The sequence below is a fragment of the Sceloporus occidentalis genome, unplaced genomic scaffold (genome assembly GCF_023333645.1).
Source record: "Sceloporus occidentalis isolate IW3139 unplaced genomic scaffold, rSceOcc1.0.p SCAF_13, whole genome shotgun sequence".
NCBI lineage: Eukaryota > Metazoa > Chordata > Lepidosauria > Squamata > Phrynosomatidae > Sceloporus > Sceloporus occidentalis.
The window spans coordinates 36,997-50,673 of record NW_028316993.1 but is presented as its reverse complement, the minus strand read 5'-3'; the positions used below and the strand labels follow the sequence as shown (position 1 = coordinate 50,673).

Sequence of the window (13,677 nt, the reverse complement as noted above, 5' to 3'; positions counted from 1 at the left end):
GGGCAGGCATTCCCCAATGTTTCTTTATGCGCAGGCGTTCCCAAATGTTTCCTTATGGGGAAATGTACACCCATCTTTCCGTATAGGCAGGTGTGACCCAATGTTTCCTTATGGGCCAATGTTCCCCTGTGTTTCCCTATGGGCCAATGTTCCCCTGTGTTTCCCTATGGGCAGGTGTTTCCCTATGATTCCCTATTGGCATGTGTTCCCCAATGTATCCCTATTAGCAAATGTTCACCAATCTTTCCTTATGAGCAGGTGTTCCCCTATCTTTCCCTAGGGGCAGGCATTCCCCAATGTTTCCCTTTGGGCAGGCATTCCCCAATGTTTCTTTATGCGCAGGCGTTCCCAAATGTTTCCTTATGGGCAAATGTACACCCATCTTTCCGTATAGGCAGGTGTGACCCAATGTTTCCTTATGGGCCAATCTTCCCCTGTGTTTCCCTATGGGCAAATGTTCCCCTGTGTTTCCCTATGGGCCAATGTTCCCCTGTGTTTCCCTATGGGCAGGTGTTTCCCTATGATTCCCTATTGGCATGTGTTCCCCAATGTATCCCTATTAGCAAATCTTCACCAATCTTTCCTTATGAGCAGGTGTTCCCCTATCTTTCCCTAGGGGCAGGCATTCCCCAATGTTTCCCTTTGGGCAGGCATTCCCCAATGTTTCTTTATGCGCAGGCGTTCCCAAATGTTTCCTTATGGGCAAATGTACACCCATCTTTCCGTATAGGCAGGTGTGACCCAATGTTTCCTTATGGGCCAATCTTCCCCTGTGTTTCCCTATGGGCAAATGTTCCCCTGTGTTTCCCTATGGGCCAATGTTCCCCTGTGTTTCCCTATGGGCAGGTGTTTCCCTATGATTCCCTATTGGCATGTGTTCCCCAATGTATCCCTATTAGCAAATGTTCACCAATCTTTCCTTATGAGCAGGTGTTCCCCTATCTTTCCCTAGGGGCAGGCATTCCCCAATGTTTCCCTTTGGGCAGGCATTCCCCAATGTTTCTTTATGCGCAGGCGTTCCCAAATGTTTCCTTATGGGGAAATGTACACCCATCTTTCCGTATAGGCAGGTGTGACCCAATGTTTCCTTATGGGCCAATCTTCCCCTGTGTTTCCCTATGGGCAAATGTTCTCCTGTGTTTCCCTATGGGCCAATGTTCCCCTGTGTTTCCCTATGGGCAAATGTTCCCCTGTGTTTCCCTATGGGCCAATGTTCCCCTGTGTTTCCCTATGGGCAGGTGTTTCCCTATGATTCCCTATTGGCATGTCTTCCCCAATGTATCCCTATTAGCAAATGTTCACCAATCTTTCCTTATGAGCAGGTGTTCCCCTATCTTTCCCTATGGGCAGGTGTTCCCCTATCTTTCCCTATGGGCAGGTGTTCCCCTATCTTTCCCTAGGGGCAGGCATTCCCCAATGTTTCCCTTTGGGCAGGCATTCCCCCATGTTTCTTTATGCGCAGGCGTTCCCAAATGTTTCCTTATGGGCAAATGTACACCCATCTTTCCGTATAGGCAGGTGTGACCCAATGTTTCCTTATGGGCCAATGTTCCCCTGTGTTTCACTATGGGCAAATGTTCCCCTGTGTTTCCCTATGGGCAGGTGTTTCCCTATGATTCCCTATTGGCATGTGTTCCCCAATGTATCCCTATTAGCAAATGTGTTTTGAACTTAGGTTCGTGTGGAAAAACAGCCTGAACTAACAATTAAAAGAGAACATGTAGCATCTATTGTACACTTTTTAAAAGGGACATGAGATAGTGACTGTCTTTTATGGAGTGCCTTCATTTTGTATGGCTGCCTGGGAGAAGAGGGTCTCCTTCCCTTCTGTCTTGAAATGTCAATGTATGGGATGTTTACTGTGCAAGATCCTAGGAGTCCTCTGGACCAGTTTTGTACTTTATGTGTGTGTACATCTCCATACATGATGGTTACTTACCGCCACACCTTTGGAAGAAATAAAGCACACTGGATGTGAAATGAATTGCTTTGTTTTTCTTGTCGTTCTGTGTCTTTCATTCATCTGGAGGCGATGGCCGAAAGGCTTTGGACTCAATGGGATTTCCGGGGTCCCTCCAATTCTAGGCTGCTCTAGGGAAGTCATTTACAGGTGAAATGTTTATTGTAATGTATGATTTAGTTTGTTGGGGCAGGCAACAAATAGACAAATGTTTATTTCATTTATCAGTGAATTAAATGATTCTTATTCTGATTCTTATCATTATTTCCTTAGTTGGTGGGTGTAACATCTATTTTCTTTATTTCTTAAGTAGATGTAATATTCCTTTTGGTATTTACTGTGTTGGTGCCTGCAATGTTCATTTTATTATTTAGTTGCTGGGCGAAGGTTTATTTCATTTATTATTCACTTTGTTGGTGGATTCCACAAAAAAAAATAAAGTTTGCCCCCACTAAGTAAATAGCATAATAATCCCGTAAGCAAATAACATTTTTATCAATATTTTATTCTTTATTGTAATTTATATTTTATATTTAATTGAAATTTAAGGTATATTTCATACTTTTTATTGTGGAGAATGAATCTATTTTAACTTGGTGTTGCTATGCCTCAGCGGAGACACAGGAGGGCGCCGGGGAGTTAATTGGCTCTGCGATGGCGTTTCATTCCGAAGTCTGCGGCGCCGGTCTGAAAGGACTGCCCCGGCCCCGCCCCCGCAGAGCCCCCCCCAAACCCTATTCTGAGCCGCTCTAGGAGTGGACATCTCGCAGGGTCTGTCAGGGCGTGCGAAAAGGCTAGAGCGTCGCCACGGAGACAGTCTGGTAAACATCTCTTAGAGGGCCGGCCCTCCGAGCGCATATGGCTAGAGCGTCGACACGGAGGCGGTCTAGGAACCCCACCTTAGAGGGCTTGCCACAGAGTGGGGGAAGGCTAGAGCGTCGCCGTGGAGACGTTCTAGGAACAAGTATTAGAGGGCCGGCCCTGTAAGATGGGGGTGGTAGACCATGTCCGTGGCGACGCTCTAGCCATCTGCGCTCGGAGGGCCGGGCCTCTCAGAATGGCCTTGACGTCATTGGAATGAAGGGCTCCCTGTCGCCCTCCTGTGTCTCCACTGAGGCATTGCAAGCTAAAGGGAAATCACACCTCGCCTTTGTAAGGCCAGGCGAGAGGAAAGAAGGCAGGAGAGGCGTCCAGTGTTTCATTTGTTAAAGCGAACTGACTTCATTTCTATATCATATATTATATATATAATACGGTTGTCTGATTTTATTCTTATTTGTTTTTAAACATTTTCCATTTCTATTTCATGTTCTCGTATAATTAAAATGTCAAGCCTGATTTATAATATAAAATAAAAAATATAAAAATGTAAATGTTTTTAAAAGGGGGGAGTACAGTAAAAAATACAGTAAATGGAGAAAAGGTAGCCCAAAGGCAGCCATTTCGTGAGGGGAAATCGGCAGGCGCTATTGACGAGCTCTTGAGAAGCTCCCGACAGGCAGGAAGGGCGGCCAATGGGAAGCTTGTTGCGGGGCAGAAGAAGGAAAAGGCCGGCTCCTTTTCCTTGGGGGGAGGTGGGGGAATGGCGCAGGCGCAGTCGTCAGGGAAGGCAGAGATCGGTCTGGGCCCTTGGAGATAAGGCAGCGGTGCTTTCCCGCGCTTCTTCCGGAGTGGCTGTTACCGCGTGGCGCGCAGCCGCCGGGGCCAATGGGATTCGCGAGCGGAGAAGAGGTCGGGGCAGTGTGGCCAAGGCGGCTTTCCGTACAGCGTGAGGGAACAACGTTCTCTGGGTCGCTTCGAATCGGACTGAGGCTTTTGGAAGGGTGAGGGGCAAGGGAACGCGGGGGGGTTTCTCCTCAGGGGCAAGGAAGGGCAGGTTTAAAGTCAAGTTTTACTTATATATAGATATATATGTTTATTATGTTTATTGTACATATGATATGTATTGTACATTTACATTGATTTCTATTGTAAGTTCCTTTTATTTAATTATGCATTATAATATTTTAAAGCATATTTTAATTCTATGTGTGTCTACTATGGTATGTTTTTATTTTTATTATATGCTTATTTTATTTTATAATATTTTTATTTTATTTTATCAGACTTTATTATTATATTTTTATTATATCCACATGTATGGATACTTCTATTTATTGTGTTATAAGTTTATTATATTTTTAAAGTCTTATTATATACTTTATTTTCATTTATTATTTTTTACTATATTTTGTAATATTTTGATATATTTTATTTTATAATTATATATTGTATATTTTATGCATTAATTTTTTTATAATGTTATTATATTTTAAAATATTTTATCCATAAACTTTTATTATATTTCCCATATATATATATATATATATATATAGCATTTTTTATTTTATTCTATTCTATTCTGAGATACATATATGTATCTGTATATCCTGTATATATTGTATATTTTTATTTGTTTTGATATTTTTTGGTTTTATTCTAATTTTATTTTATTTTGATGTTTCATTATATTTATTGTATATCTGTGTATTTTTATTTTTATTTCTTTTATTTTATTATAATTGTAAAATATTTTATTATTATATTGTAATTCTTTTAATCATACATATATTGTATATTTTTATTTATTTTATATCTTTTTATTTTACTATAATTTTTTATAATACAATATTTCATTATTATATTTTAATTATTTTAATGTTTTATATATATATATATATATATATATATACTGTATATATAAAATAATTAAAATATAATAAACAGTAATTTTACTTATTTTCTATGTTTTTATTTCATATTGTATTATTACATGTTTATTTTATTGATTAGATATGCCTGTATTGTACATTTTTATTTCTTTGTATATGGTGTTTGCAGAGGTGGTCTTTCTGTGTCTGTTTCAGATCTAAAGTTCAAGGCGTCACTCAGAGACTCTTGGGGTTTTTGTGTGTCTTTCTTGGGAGGGCTGTGGAACCGAATGGGCGACCTTTGGCTAGTCACACTCTCTCAGCCTCAGAAACACAGTTTTATTTTGCTTATTTGGTGAAGAATACGTCTTGTTTATTTAGATAGTATATCTAAGAAGTATGCCTATAGATTTGTGAGGCAGGCAAACGGAAGGAAGGAAGGAAGGAAGGAAGGCTTTGTCATTCTGTTTGCGTCCATTGATTTTATGCTCTGCTTTTCTCCCATCACAGGGCTTGAGGCAGAACGAAACCTGAAAGTCTTTGAAGAAAAAAGGAAAGGCAGAGGGAAGAAAAGAACAGAGAAGGAAGGAAGAAAGGAAGAGTGAGGAAAGCAAGAGAGAAGAAAGGAGAACCCCTGAAAACAGTGCCCAGCTGAGGATGGAAGCTGCAGTCAACTCGGTGAAGACAAGGCCTTGTAGCATGAAGGAGAATGCTTCACAGACAGAGAGACAGAGAGACACAGAGCAACTCCCTTCTATAGGTTCAGCATCGATTAAATGCGTTGTAAAATGCCTCGAACCGTCGGACAGACTTCGGATCAGCCGCTGCCAAGGAAGGTGTCCGCCACAGTTTCAGGTAGCGTTTCGTTGGCACGGAGCAGGGGAAGAGCAATGGCCTAGAAACCCTGACTTCTAACTGCCATGGGACCTTTGTGAGCAGACGCGGCGCCCCGAGAAACCGTCGTCTCTGCCCATAGGTCTGTCCCTGGATTTAGATTCTGAGGGCGTGGCTCAATTCAGCCGTTTCTTTGTCCAATCGGCCGTCCCGTTGTTTCTCTTCCGAAACGTCCCCTTGCAGCTTGGAGGGCTAATCTCCCGGGGGGCGAAACTCTCCGCCTCCGTTTTGGGGCGCTGCAGCGGCTTCATTCCCTTTGGCCTTCTGGGCAGAGCCTTTCTGACTGTTTGCCCAAGGCAGAGCGGCATCCCTGGCAGAGCATGCTTCGGGCCCCACCGGAGGGAGAGCGAGGGGACGCGCCCCTGGCGCCGTGGGGGACGCCGTGGGGACCCGCCATCTTGCTCCCAGACTTTTATGTTAAAAACCCTAAAATAAAATAAAATCCCCAGATCAAACGACCGAATTAAATAGTTTTCAGGGCCACCGTGTATTTTTTTATTTTAGTTTATTATTTTATTATTTATTTGTATTTAATTTGTTTGTTTTAAAAAAACCCACCCCGATAAATAGCTTCCCTGCTTAAACCTGACAAGCCCCCTGAAACCAGGATGGCACCTTTGGGATTAACTGGAAGATGCCTCTTGCAGTCAGCCTCCAAGGTCCTCCCAGACCCCTCTCCCTTCTAATCCCGCAAGCCCTGGCAGGCCCCTCTGGCGACCAAGACGTCCGGCCTCCGTGGCGTTCCCCGCGACGGCAGGGGCGCCTCTCCTCGCTCCCCTCCAGCGTGGCTCTTGGCATCCTCCGCCAGGAATGGCTCTCTGTGGTCCGCATCGGGCAAACCTTTCTCTGGGCAGAAGGAGAAAGAGGCAGAAGCCGGACTGCAGACTCCTCCTTTGAAGGAAGTCCCTTTAAAATCCAGCCTTCCAGGAGCACCTTTGCTGACTGGACCTGCATGGCAGCAGGAGGGGTCGGGGAGGATTTCCTCTGGGGCTCCCCTCCGACCCCAGCGCCCCCAAACTGGTAGCGGAGCCTTTTGCCCTCCCTGGCCATTCGTTCTCTAAGCTGCAACTGGACCTTTTGGAAGAGAGACAGTGGGAAGAACGGAGATGGGAAAGGGAAACAGCTGGATTGGGGTGCGTTCTCTAATCGGGATCCATGGGCAGAAATACGGGGAGGGATTCTGGGTTTCCTGGTGCGTTGCATAGTGTAGACAGGGTCCCATCGTAGTTAGAATTAGGCCAAGAGCACTGGCTGGGGGTGAAGGTTAGGAGGTCAGTGAGGAAAGGGTTTCTGTGAAGTAGTCCGAACCGGGCTTCTCTGAACGTGGTGCTTAACACCGCCTGGGTTCTTTCTCTGCCGTCCCGGAAGGAGGATGGCCCTCCCACATTTTAAAAGCCAGTCGGGAGGGCCATGGTTTAGCTGGGGGGGGGGGGCTGGCTTATAGAGGCTGAGCTAAATGCAATGCGTTCTTCTCTAGAGCAGGCCAAAGTTAATGGGAGGAGGAGGCAGGTAAGGACAGGGTAATGTCTGAGGCCGTGAGAGTGGCACCCAAGGGGCCTTGGTAGAAACGGGAGGAACCCACTGAGCAAGATGTTAAGGCTAGGGGCTAAGGAGAACAGCCAGGGCACCCCTTTGTCACCCCACAGCTGTACGCTGAACCTTTTTTTCCCCCCCATCTCTTTGTCCCTATGCCTCGAGAGAGAGCCGCACGCCATCCAGGCGGAGAAGAAGGAAAGGAAGGGTCCGGCCAAGGAGGACGACGACCCCGACCAATCAGCACCAGCCATGGATGATGGAAGAGACAGTCTCCACTGGACTCGATCCTTTACTCAATTGTAAGTACGTGTGTGTGTGTGTACACTCATCCGTCCATACTTGCAGCTTTGATCATTTATAGGTTTGATTAATGTGTTCTCTAGGGATATCTGCTTTCCTCCAGTGCCACTGTGTGGTCAACTTTACCTAGAGTCGCACTGCAGGACCTAGAGATTTCTAGAGAGGACACTCTACTAGGCCTTTGTAGCTCCTCCAGCGCAGTTCTATGGTCGGTGTCTGTCGGACGTTGACCCCAGAGATGCCATGGAGAACCTATAGGTTTCTAGAGAGAACACTCTATTAGGCCTTTGTAGCTCCTCCAGCGTAGTTCTATGGTCAGTGTCTGTCGGACATCGACCCCAGAGTTGCCCTGGAGGGATAGAGATTCCTAGAAAGGACAGTGTACTAGGCCTTTGTAGCTCCTCCAGCGCAGTTGTATGGTCAGTGTCTGTTGGACGTTGGCCACAGAGTTGCCACGGGGAACCTATAGGTTAATAGAGAGGACACTCTACTAGGCCTTTGTAGCTCCTCCAGCGCAGTTCTGTGGTCAGTGTCTGTCGGACGTTGGCCACAGAGTTGCCCTGGAGGGATAGAGATTCCTAGAAAGGACAGTGTACTAGGCCTTTGTAGCTCCTCCAGCGCAGTTCTATGGTCAGTGTCTGTCGGACGTTGACCGCAGAGTTGCCCTGGAGTGGCTACAGATTCCCAGAGAGGAGAGTGTACTAGGCCTTTGTAGCTCCTCCAGCGCAGTTCTATGGTCAGTGTGTGTCGGACGTTGACCGCACAGTTGCCCTGGAGGGGCTAGAGATTCCTAGAGAGGAGAGTGTAATACGCCTTTGTAGCTCCTCCAGCGCAGTTCTGTGGTCAGTGTCTGTCGGACGTCGGCCACAGAGTTGCCACGGAGAACCTATAGGTTCATAGAGAGGATACTCTACTAGGCCTTTGTAGCTCCTCCAGCGCGGTTCTATGGTCAGTGTCTGTCGGACGTTGACCGTAGAGTTGCCCTGGAGGGGCTAGAGATTCCTAGAGAGGAGAGTGTACTAGGACTTTGTAGCTCCTCCAGCGCGGTTCTATGGTCAGTGTCTGTCGGACGTTGACCCCAGAGTTGCCCTGGAGGGGCTAGAGATTCCTAGAGAGGAGAGTGTACTAGGCCTTTGTAGCTCCTCCAGCGCAGTTCTGTGGTCAGTGTCTGTCCGACGTTGGCCACAGAGCTGCCACGGGGAACCTATAGGTTCATAGAGAGGAGACTGTACTAGGCCTTTGTAGTTCCTCCAGCGCAGTTCTATGGTCAGTGTCTGTCGGACGTTGACCGCAGAGTTGCCCCGGAGGGGCTACAGATTCCTAGAGAGGACACTCTATTAGGCCTTTGTAGCTCCTCCAGCGCAGTTCTATGGTCAGTGTCTGTCGGACGTTGACCGCAGAGTTGCCCTGGAGGGGCTAGAGATTCCTAGAGAGGAGAGTGTACTAGGCCTTTGTAGCTCCTCCAGCGCAGTTCTATGGTCAGTGTCTGTCGGACGTTGGCCACAGAGCTGCCACGGGGAACCTATAGGTTCATAGAGAGAAGACTGTACTAGGCCTTTGTAGCTCCTCCAGCGCAGTTCTATGGTGAGTGTTTGTCGGACGTTGACCTCAGAGTTGCCACGGAGGACCTATAGGTTCCTAGAGAGAACACTCTACTAGTCCTTTGTAGCTCCTCCGGCGCAGTTCTATGGTCAGTGTCTGTCGGACGTTGGCCACAGAGTTGCCCTGGATGGGCTTGAGATTCCCAGAGAGGACACTCTACTAGGCCTTTGTAGCTCCTCTAGCGCAGTTCTATGGTCAGTGTCTGTCGGATGTTGACCCGAGAGTTGCCACGGAGAATGTATAGGTTCCTAGAGAGAACACTCTCCTAGGCCTTTGTAGCTCCTCCAGCGCAGTTCTATGGTCCGTGTCTGTCGGACGTTGACCATAGAGTTGCACTGGAGGGGCTAGAGATTCCTAGAGAGGAGAGTGTACTAGGACTTTGTAGCTCCTCCAGCGCGGTTCTATGGTCAGTGTCTGTCGGACGTTGACCCCAGAGTTGCCCTGGAGGGGCTAGAGATTCCTAGAGAGGAGAGTGTACTAGGCCTTTGTAGCTCCTCCAGCGCAGTTCTGTGGTCAGTGTCTGTCGGACGTTGGCCACAGAGTTGCCATGGAGAATGTATAGGTTCCTAGAGAGAACACTCTCCTAGGCCTTTGTAGCTCCTCCAGCGCAGTTCTATGGTCCGTGTCTGTCGGACGTTGACCATAGAGTTGCACTGGAGGGGCTAGAGATTCCTAGAGAGGAGAGTGTACTAGGACTTTGTAGCTCCTCCAGCGCGGTTCTATGGTCAGTGTCTGTCGGACGTTGACCCCAGAGTTGCCCTGGAGGGGCTAGAGATTCCTAGAGAGGAGAGTGTACTAGGCCTTTGTAGCTCCTCCAGCGCAGTTCTGTGGTCAGTGTCTGTCGGACGTTGGCCACAGAGCTGCCACGGGGAACCTATAGGTTCATAGAGAGGAGACTGTACTAGGCCTTTGTAGTTCCTCCAGCGCAGTTCTATGGTCAGTGTCTGTCGGACGTTGACCGCAGAGTTGCCCCGGAGGGGCTACAGATTCCTAGAGAGGACACTCTATTAGGCCTTTGTAGCTCCTCCAGCGCAGTTCTATGGTCAGTGTCTGTCGGACGTTGACCGCAGAGTTGCCCTGGAGGGGCTAGAGATTCCTAGAGAGGAGAGTGTACTAGGCCTTTGTAGCTCCTCCAGCGCAGTTCTATGGTCAGTGTCTGTCGGACGTTGGCCACAGAGCTGCCACGGGGAACCTATAGGTTCATAGAGAGAAGACTGTACTAGGCCTTTGTAGCTCCTCCAGCGCAGTTCTATGGTGAGTGTTTGTCGGACGTTGACCTCAGAGTTGCCACGGAGGACCTATAGGTTCCTAGAGAGAACACTCTACTAGTCCTTTGTAGCTCCTCCGGCGCAGTTCTATGGTCAGTGTCTGTCGGACGTTGGCCACAGAGTTGCCCTGGATGGGCTTGAGATTCCCAGAGAGGACACTCTACTAGGCCTTTGTAGCTCCTCTAGCGCAGTTCTATGGTCAGTGTCTGTCGGATGTTGACCCGAGAGTTGCCACGGAGAATGTATAGGTTCCTAGAGAGAACACTCTCCTAGGCCTTTGTAGCTCCTCCAGCGCAGTTCTATGGTCCGTGTCTGTCGGACGTTGACCATAGAGTTGCACTGGAGGAGCTAGAGATTAATAGAACACTCTAGTAGGCCTTTGCAAGTCCTTCTGTGCAGTTCTGTGGTCAGTGTCTGTTGGACGGTGAGCGCAGATTTGCACCGGAAGGCCTAGAGATTTCTAGAGAGGCGTCGTCTCAGGTAAAAACATGGCGTTTTTATTGTTTGCGGGTTTTCCATATTCACGGGGGTCTTTTGCCCCTAAGCCTAGCGCATCTGCATGTGTGTGCGCGCACCCGCAAAGACATATGTCAGCGTATTGATTCCACTTTCACTGCCATGGTTCCTCCTGTGGAAAGCTGGGATGTATAGTTTGGGGAGAGCCTGGTGTTATGATTGTCCAGAGCAGCAGAATAGCTGGAGTATCTCTTATTCGATTTATGGCAGTTCACCTTAAAAAGCCAGTGTGGAGTTGTGGTTTGGACGCTGGAGTATGGCTCTGGAGACCAGGGTTCAAATGCCGGCTCAGCCATGTAAGCTGTGGGCTGATCCTGGGCAGGCGACACTGTCTCAGCCTCAGAGGATCGCAATGGCAACCCTCCCTCTGAAGAAAGCGGCTTAGGAAACCCGCCGATAGGTTTGCCTTGGGCCCTCCGTAAGTCAGAAAGGACTTGGGTTTTCTTGGCAGGATTTCTTCAGAGGAGCTTTGCTTTGGTTCACTGACCGTTCGTTGTCCATCTTTGTTTTTAGTCAGGTTTCCCAGTTGCAGAGGATCCCTCTGAAGGCGCTTACCTTTCCGGTAGGGATCTGGGTTCAGGGCAGACTTTAAGCAGGTAGGGCCTCGCTGATTTCGAGGACGTCTTCCAGGTAGGTTTTTTTCCTCAGAGGCCTTGCTGGCTGACTTTGGTGGCCCCTCTTCCTCCGGAGCCACCGCCCGGCTGCCTCCTGGTGCCCCTGGCTGCTGTTCGAGGGCCTCACTTCCCAGCCATCGTTTAGGCTTTCCTTTTGGGTCCCAGCTGGGAAGGGCAGGGGACAAGTGGTGGTGCTGGTCTCATTTGGTCTGCTGCTCAGATACTAACACTCATCCCTACTAACACTAACACAAACAATAAAAGGAACCCCACCATTAACACAAACGCTGCGTCCTGTCTTTTGTCTCTCTCTGAGCAGATGAAGTTGTTGCATAGCAAGGTTTTCGAAGTGTGGTTTAGGGAAGTCTTGTTGCGTAGCGGTCGTTGGGTTGGCCTTTTAGCGTGGCACTTTAGCGCCGCGGCTAAAAAGCGATCTTGTGTGGTTTCTTCTTCTCAGTGGTCTTTGATGGTAGTTTTTGTCAGGGTTTTGGTTGAAATGAGGGAGCACCAGCACTTGTCCCCTGCCCCTGCCCCTGGGACCCCTCTGGACCTCCCTGCCCTCTCCTTTCTTTGCCAAAGAGAGCCCCGAACGGCGGCTGAGGCCCAGGAGGAGAGCGGCAGCCCCCCCAAAAGCCAGCAGTGCCTGCCCCACGGACACTCTTGGGACCCTGGATCCTGGGTTTGGAGGTAGGCCACTTGTGCCGCCTCTGATTCCTCTCTTTCTTCCAACGCCACCGAGGTCCCAGGTGCCAAGGCTGCCCCTTCGGAGGTCCAGAGGGAGAGTCAGGCGCATCCAGGCCCAGACGCAGCAGCAGCAGCAGGCGAGGAAGGGAGTGTCCAGCCCAGAGGGAGGGAGGAAGAGGCGGCCCCGGCTCCATCCCCTACGGAGGAAGGAAGGAAGAGATGGTCTCCGCTGGACATGCCCCCCCCCCCAATAGATTGTAAGTCATAGGGCAGGGAACACCAACTTTAGGACTTTTTTGGCTGAAGGGCAAGGATGCTAAATGAATAATACTTCAATATTTGTCAAGGAACAAACTAATGCTGAGAGCTTTCAGTGTGCTTCCCTATGGTCAAGCCCTCCACAATGTTTCCCTATGGGTAATTGTTGTCCAATGTTTGCTCATGGGCAGGCATTCCCCAATGTTTCCTTATGGGCAGGCTTTCCCCAATCTTTCCCTTTGGGCAGGTGTTCCCCAATGTTTCTTTATGGGCAAATGTTCTCCTGTGTTTCCCTATGGGCAGGTGTTTCCCTATGATTCCCTATTGGCATGTGTTCCCCAATGTATCCCTATTAGCAAATGTGTTTTGAACTTAGGTTCCTGTGGAAAAACAGCCTGAACTAACAATTAAAAGAGAACATGTAGCATCTATTGTACACTTTTTAAAAGGGACATGAGATAGTGACTGTCTTTAATGGAGTGCCTTCATTTTGTATGGCTGCCTGGGAGAAGAGGGTCTCCTTCCCTTCTGTCTTGAAATGTCAATGTCTGGGATGTTTACTGTGCAAGATCCTAGGAGTCCTCTGGACCAGTTTTGTACTTTATGTGTGTGTATATCTCCATACATGATGGTTACTTACCGCCACACCTTTGGAAGAAATAAAGCACACTGGATGTGAAATGAATTGCTTTGTTTTTCTTGTCGTTCTGTGTTTTTTATTGATCTGGAGGCGATGGCCGAAAGGCTTTGGACTCAATGGGATTTCCTGGGTCCCTCTAATTCTAGGCTGCTGTAGGGAAGTCATTTACAGGTGAAATGTTTATTGTAATGTATGATTTAGTTTGTTGGGGCAGGCAACAAATAGACAAATGTTTATTTCATTTATCATTGAATTAAATGATTCTTATTCTGATTCTTATCATTATTTCCTTAGTTGGTGGGTGTAACATCTATTTTCTTTATTTCTTAAGTAGATGTAATATTCCTTTTGGTATTTACTGTGTTGGTGCTTGCAATGTTCATTTTATTATTTAGTTGCTGGGCGAAGGTTTATTTCATTTATTATTCACTTTGTTGGTGGATTCCACAAATAAAATAAAGTTTGCCCCCACTAAGTAAATAGCATAATAATCCCGTAAGCAAATAACATTTTTATCAATATTTTATTATTTATTGTAATTTATATTTTATATTTAATTGAAATTTAAGGTATATTTCATACTTTTTATTGTGGAGAATGAATCTATTTTAACTTGGTGTTGCTATGCCTCAGCGGAGACACAGGAGGGCGCCGGGGAGTTAATTGGCTCTGCGATGGCGTTTCATTCCGACGTCTGCGGCGCCGGTCTGAAAGG

General features: G+C 47.5%; 1 long non-coding RNA gene across 1 annotated transcript; it reads left to right on the top strand.

The window, feature by feature from the left end:
• Positions 1 to 3,549: 3,549 nt before the first annotated feature.
• LOC149304442 (uncharacterized) lies at positions 3,550 to 12,997 on the top strand. Its single transcript, XR_016271849.1, has 3 exons — positions 3,550 to 3,783; positions 5,161 to 7,379; positions 11,280 to 12,997. It is a non-coding gene; the product is annotated as an uncharacterized LOC149304442 (long non-coding RNA).
• Positions 12,998 to 13,677: the final 680 nt, after the last annotated feature.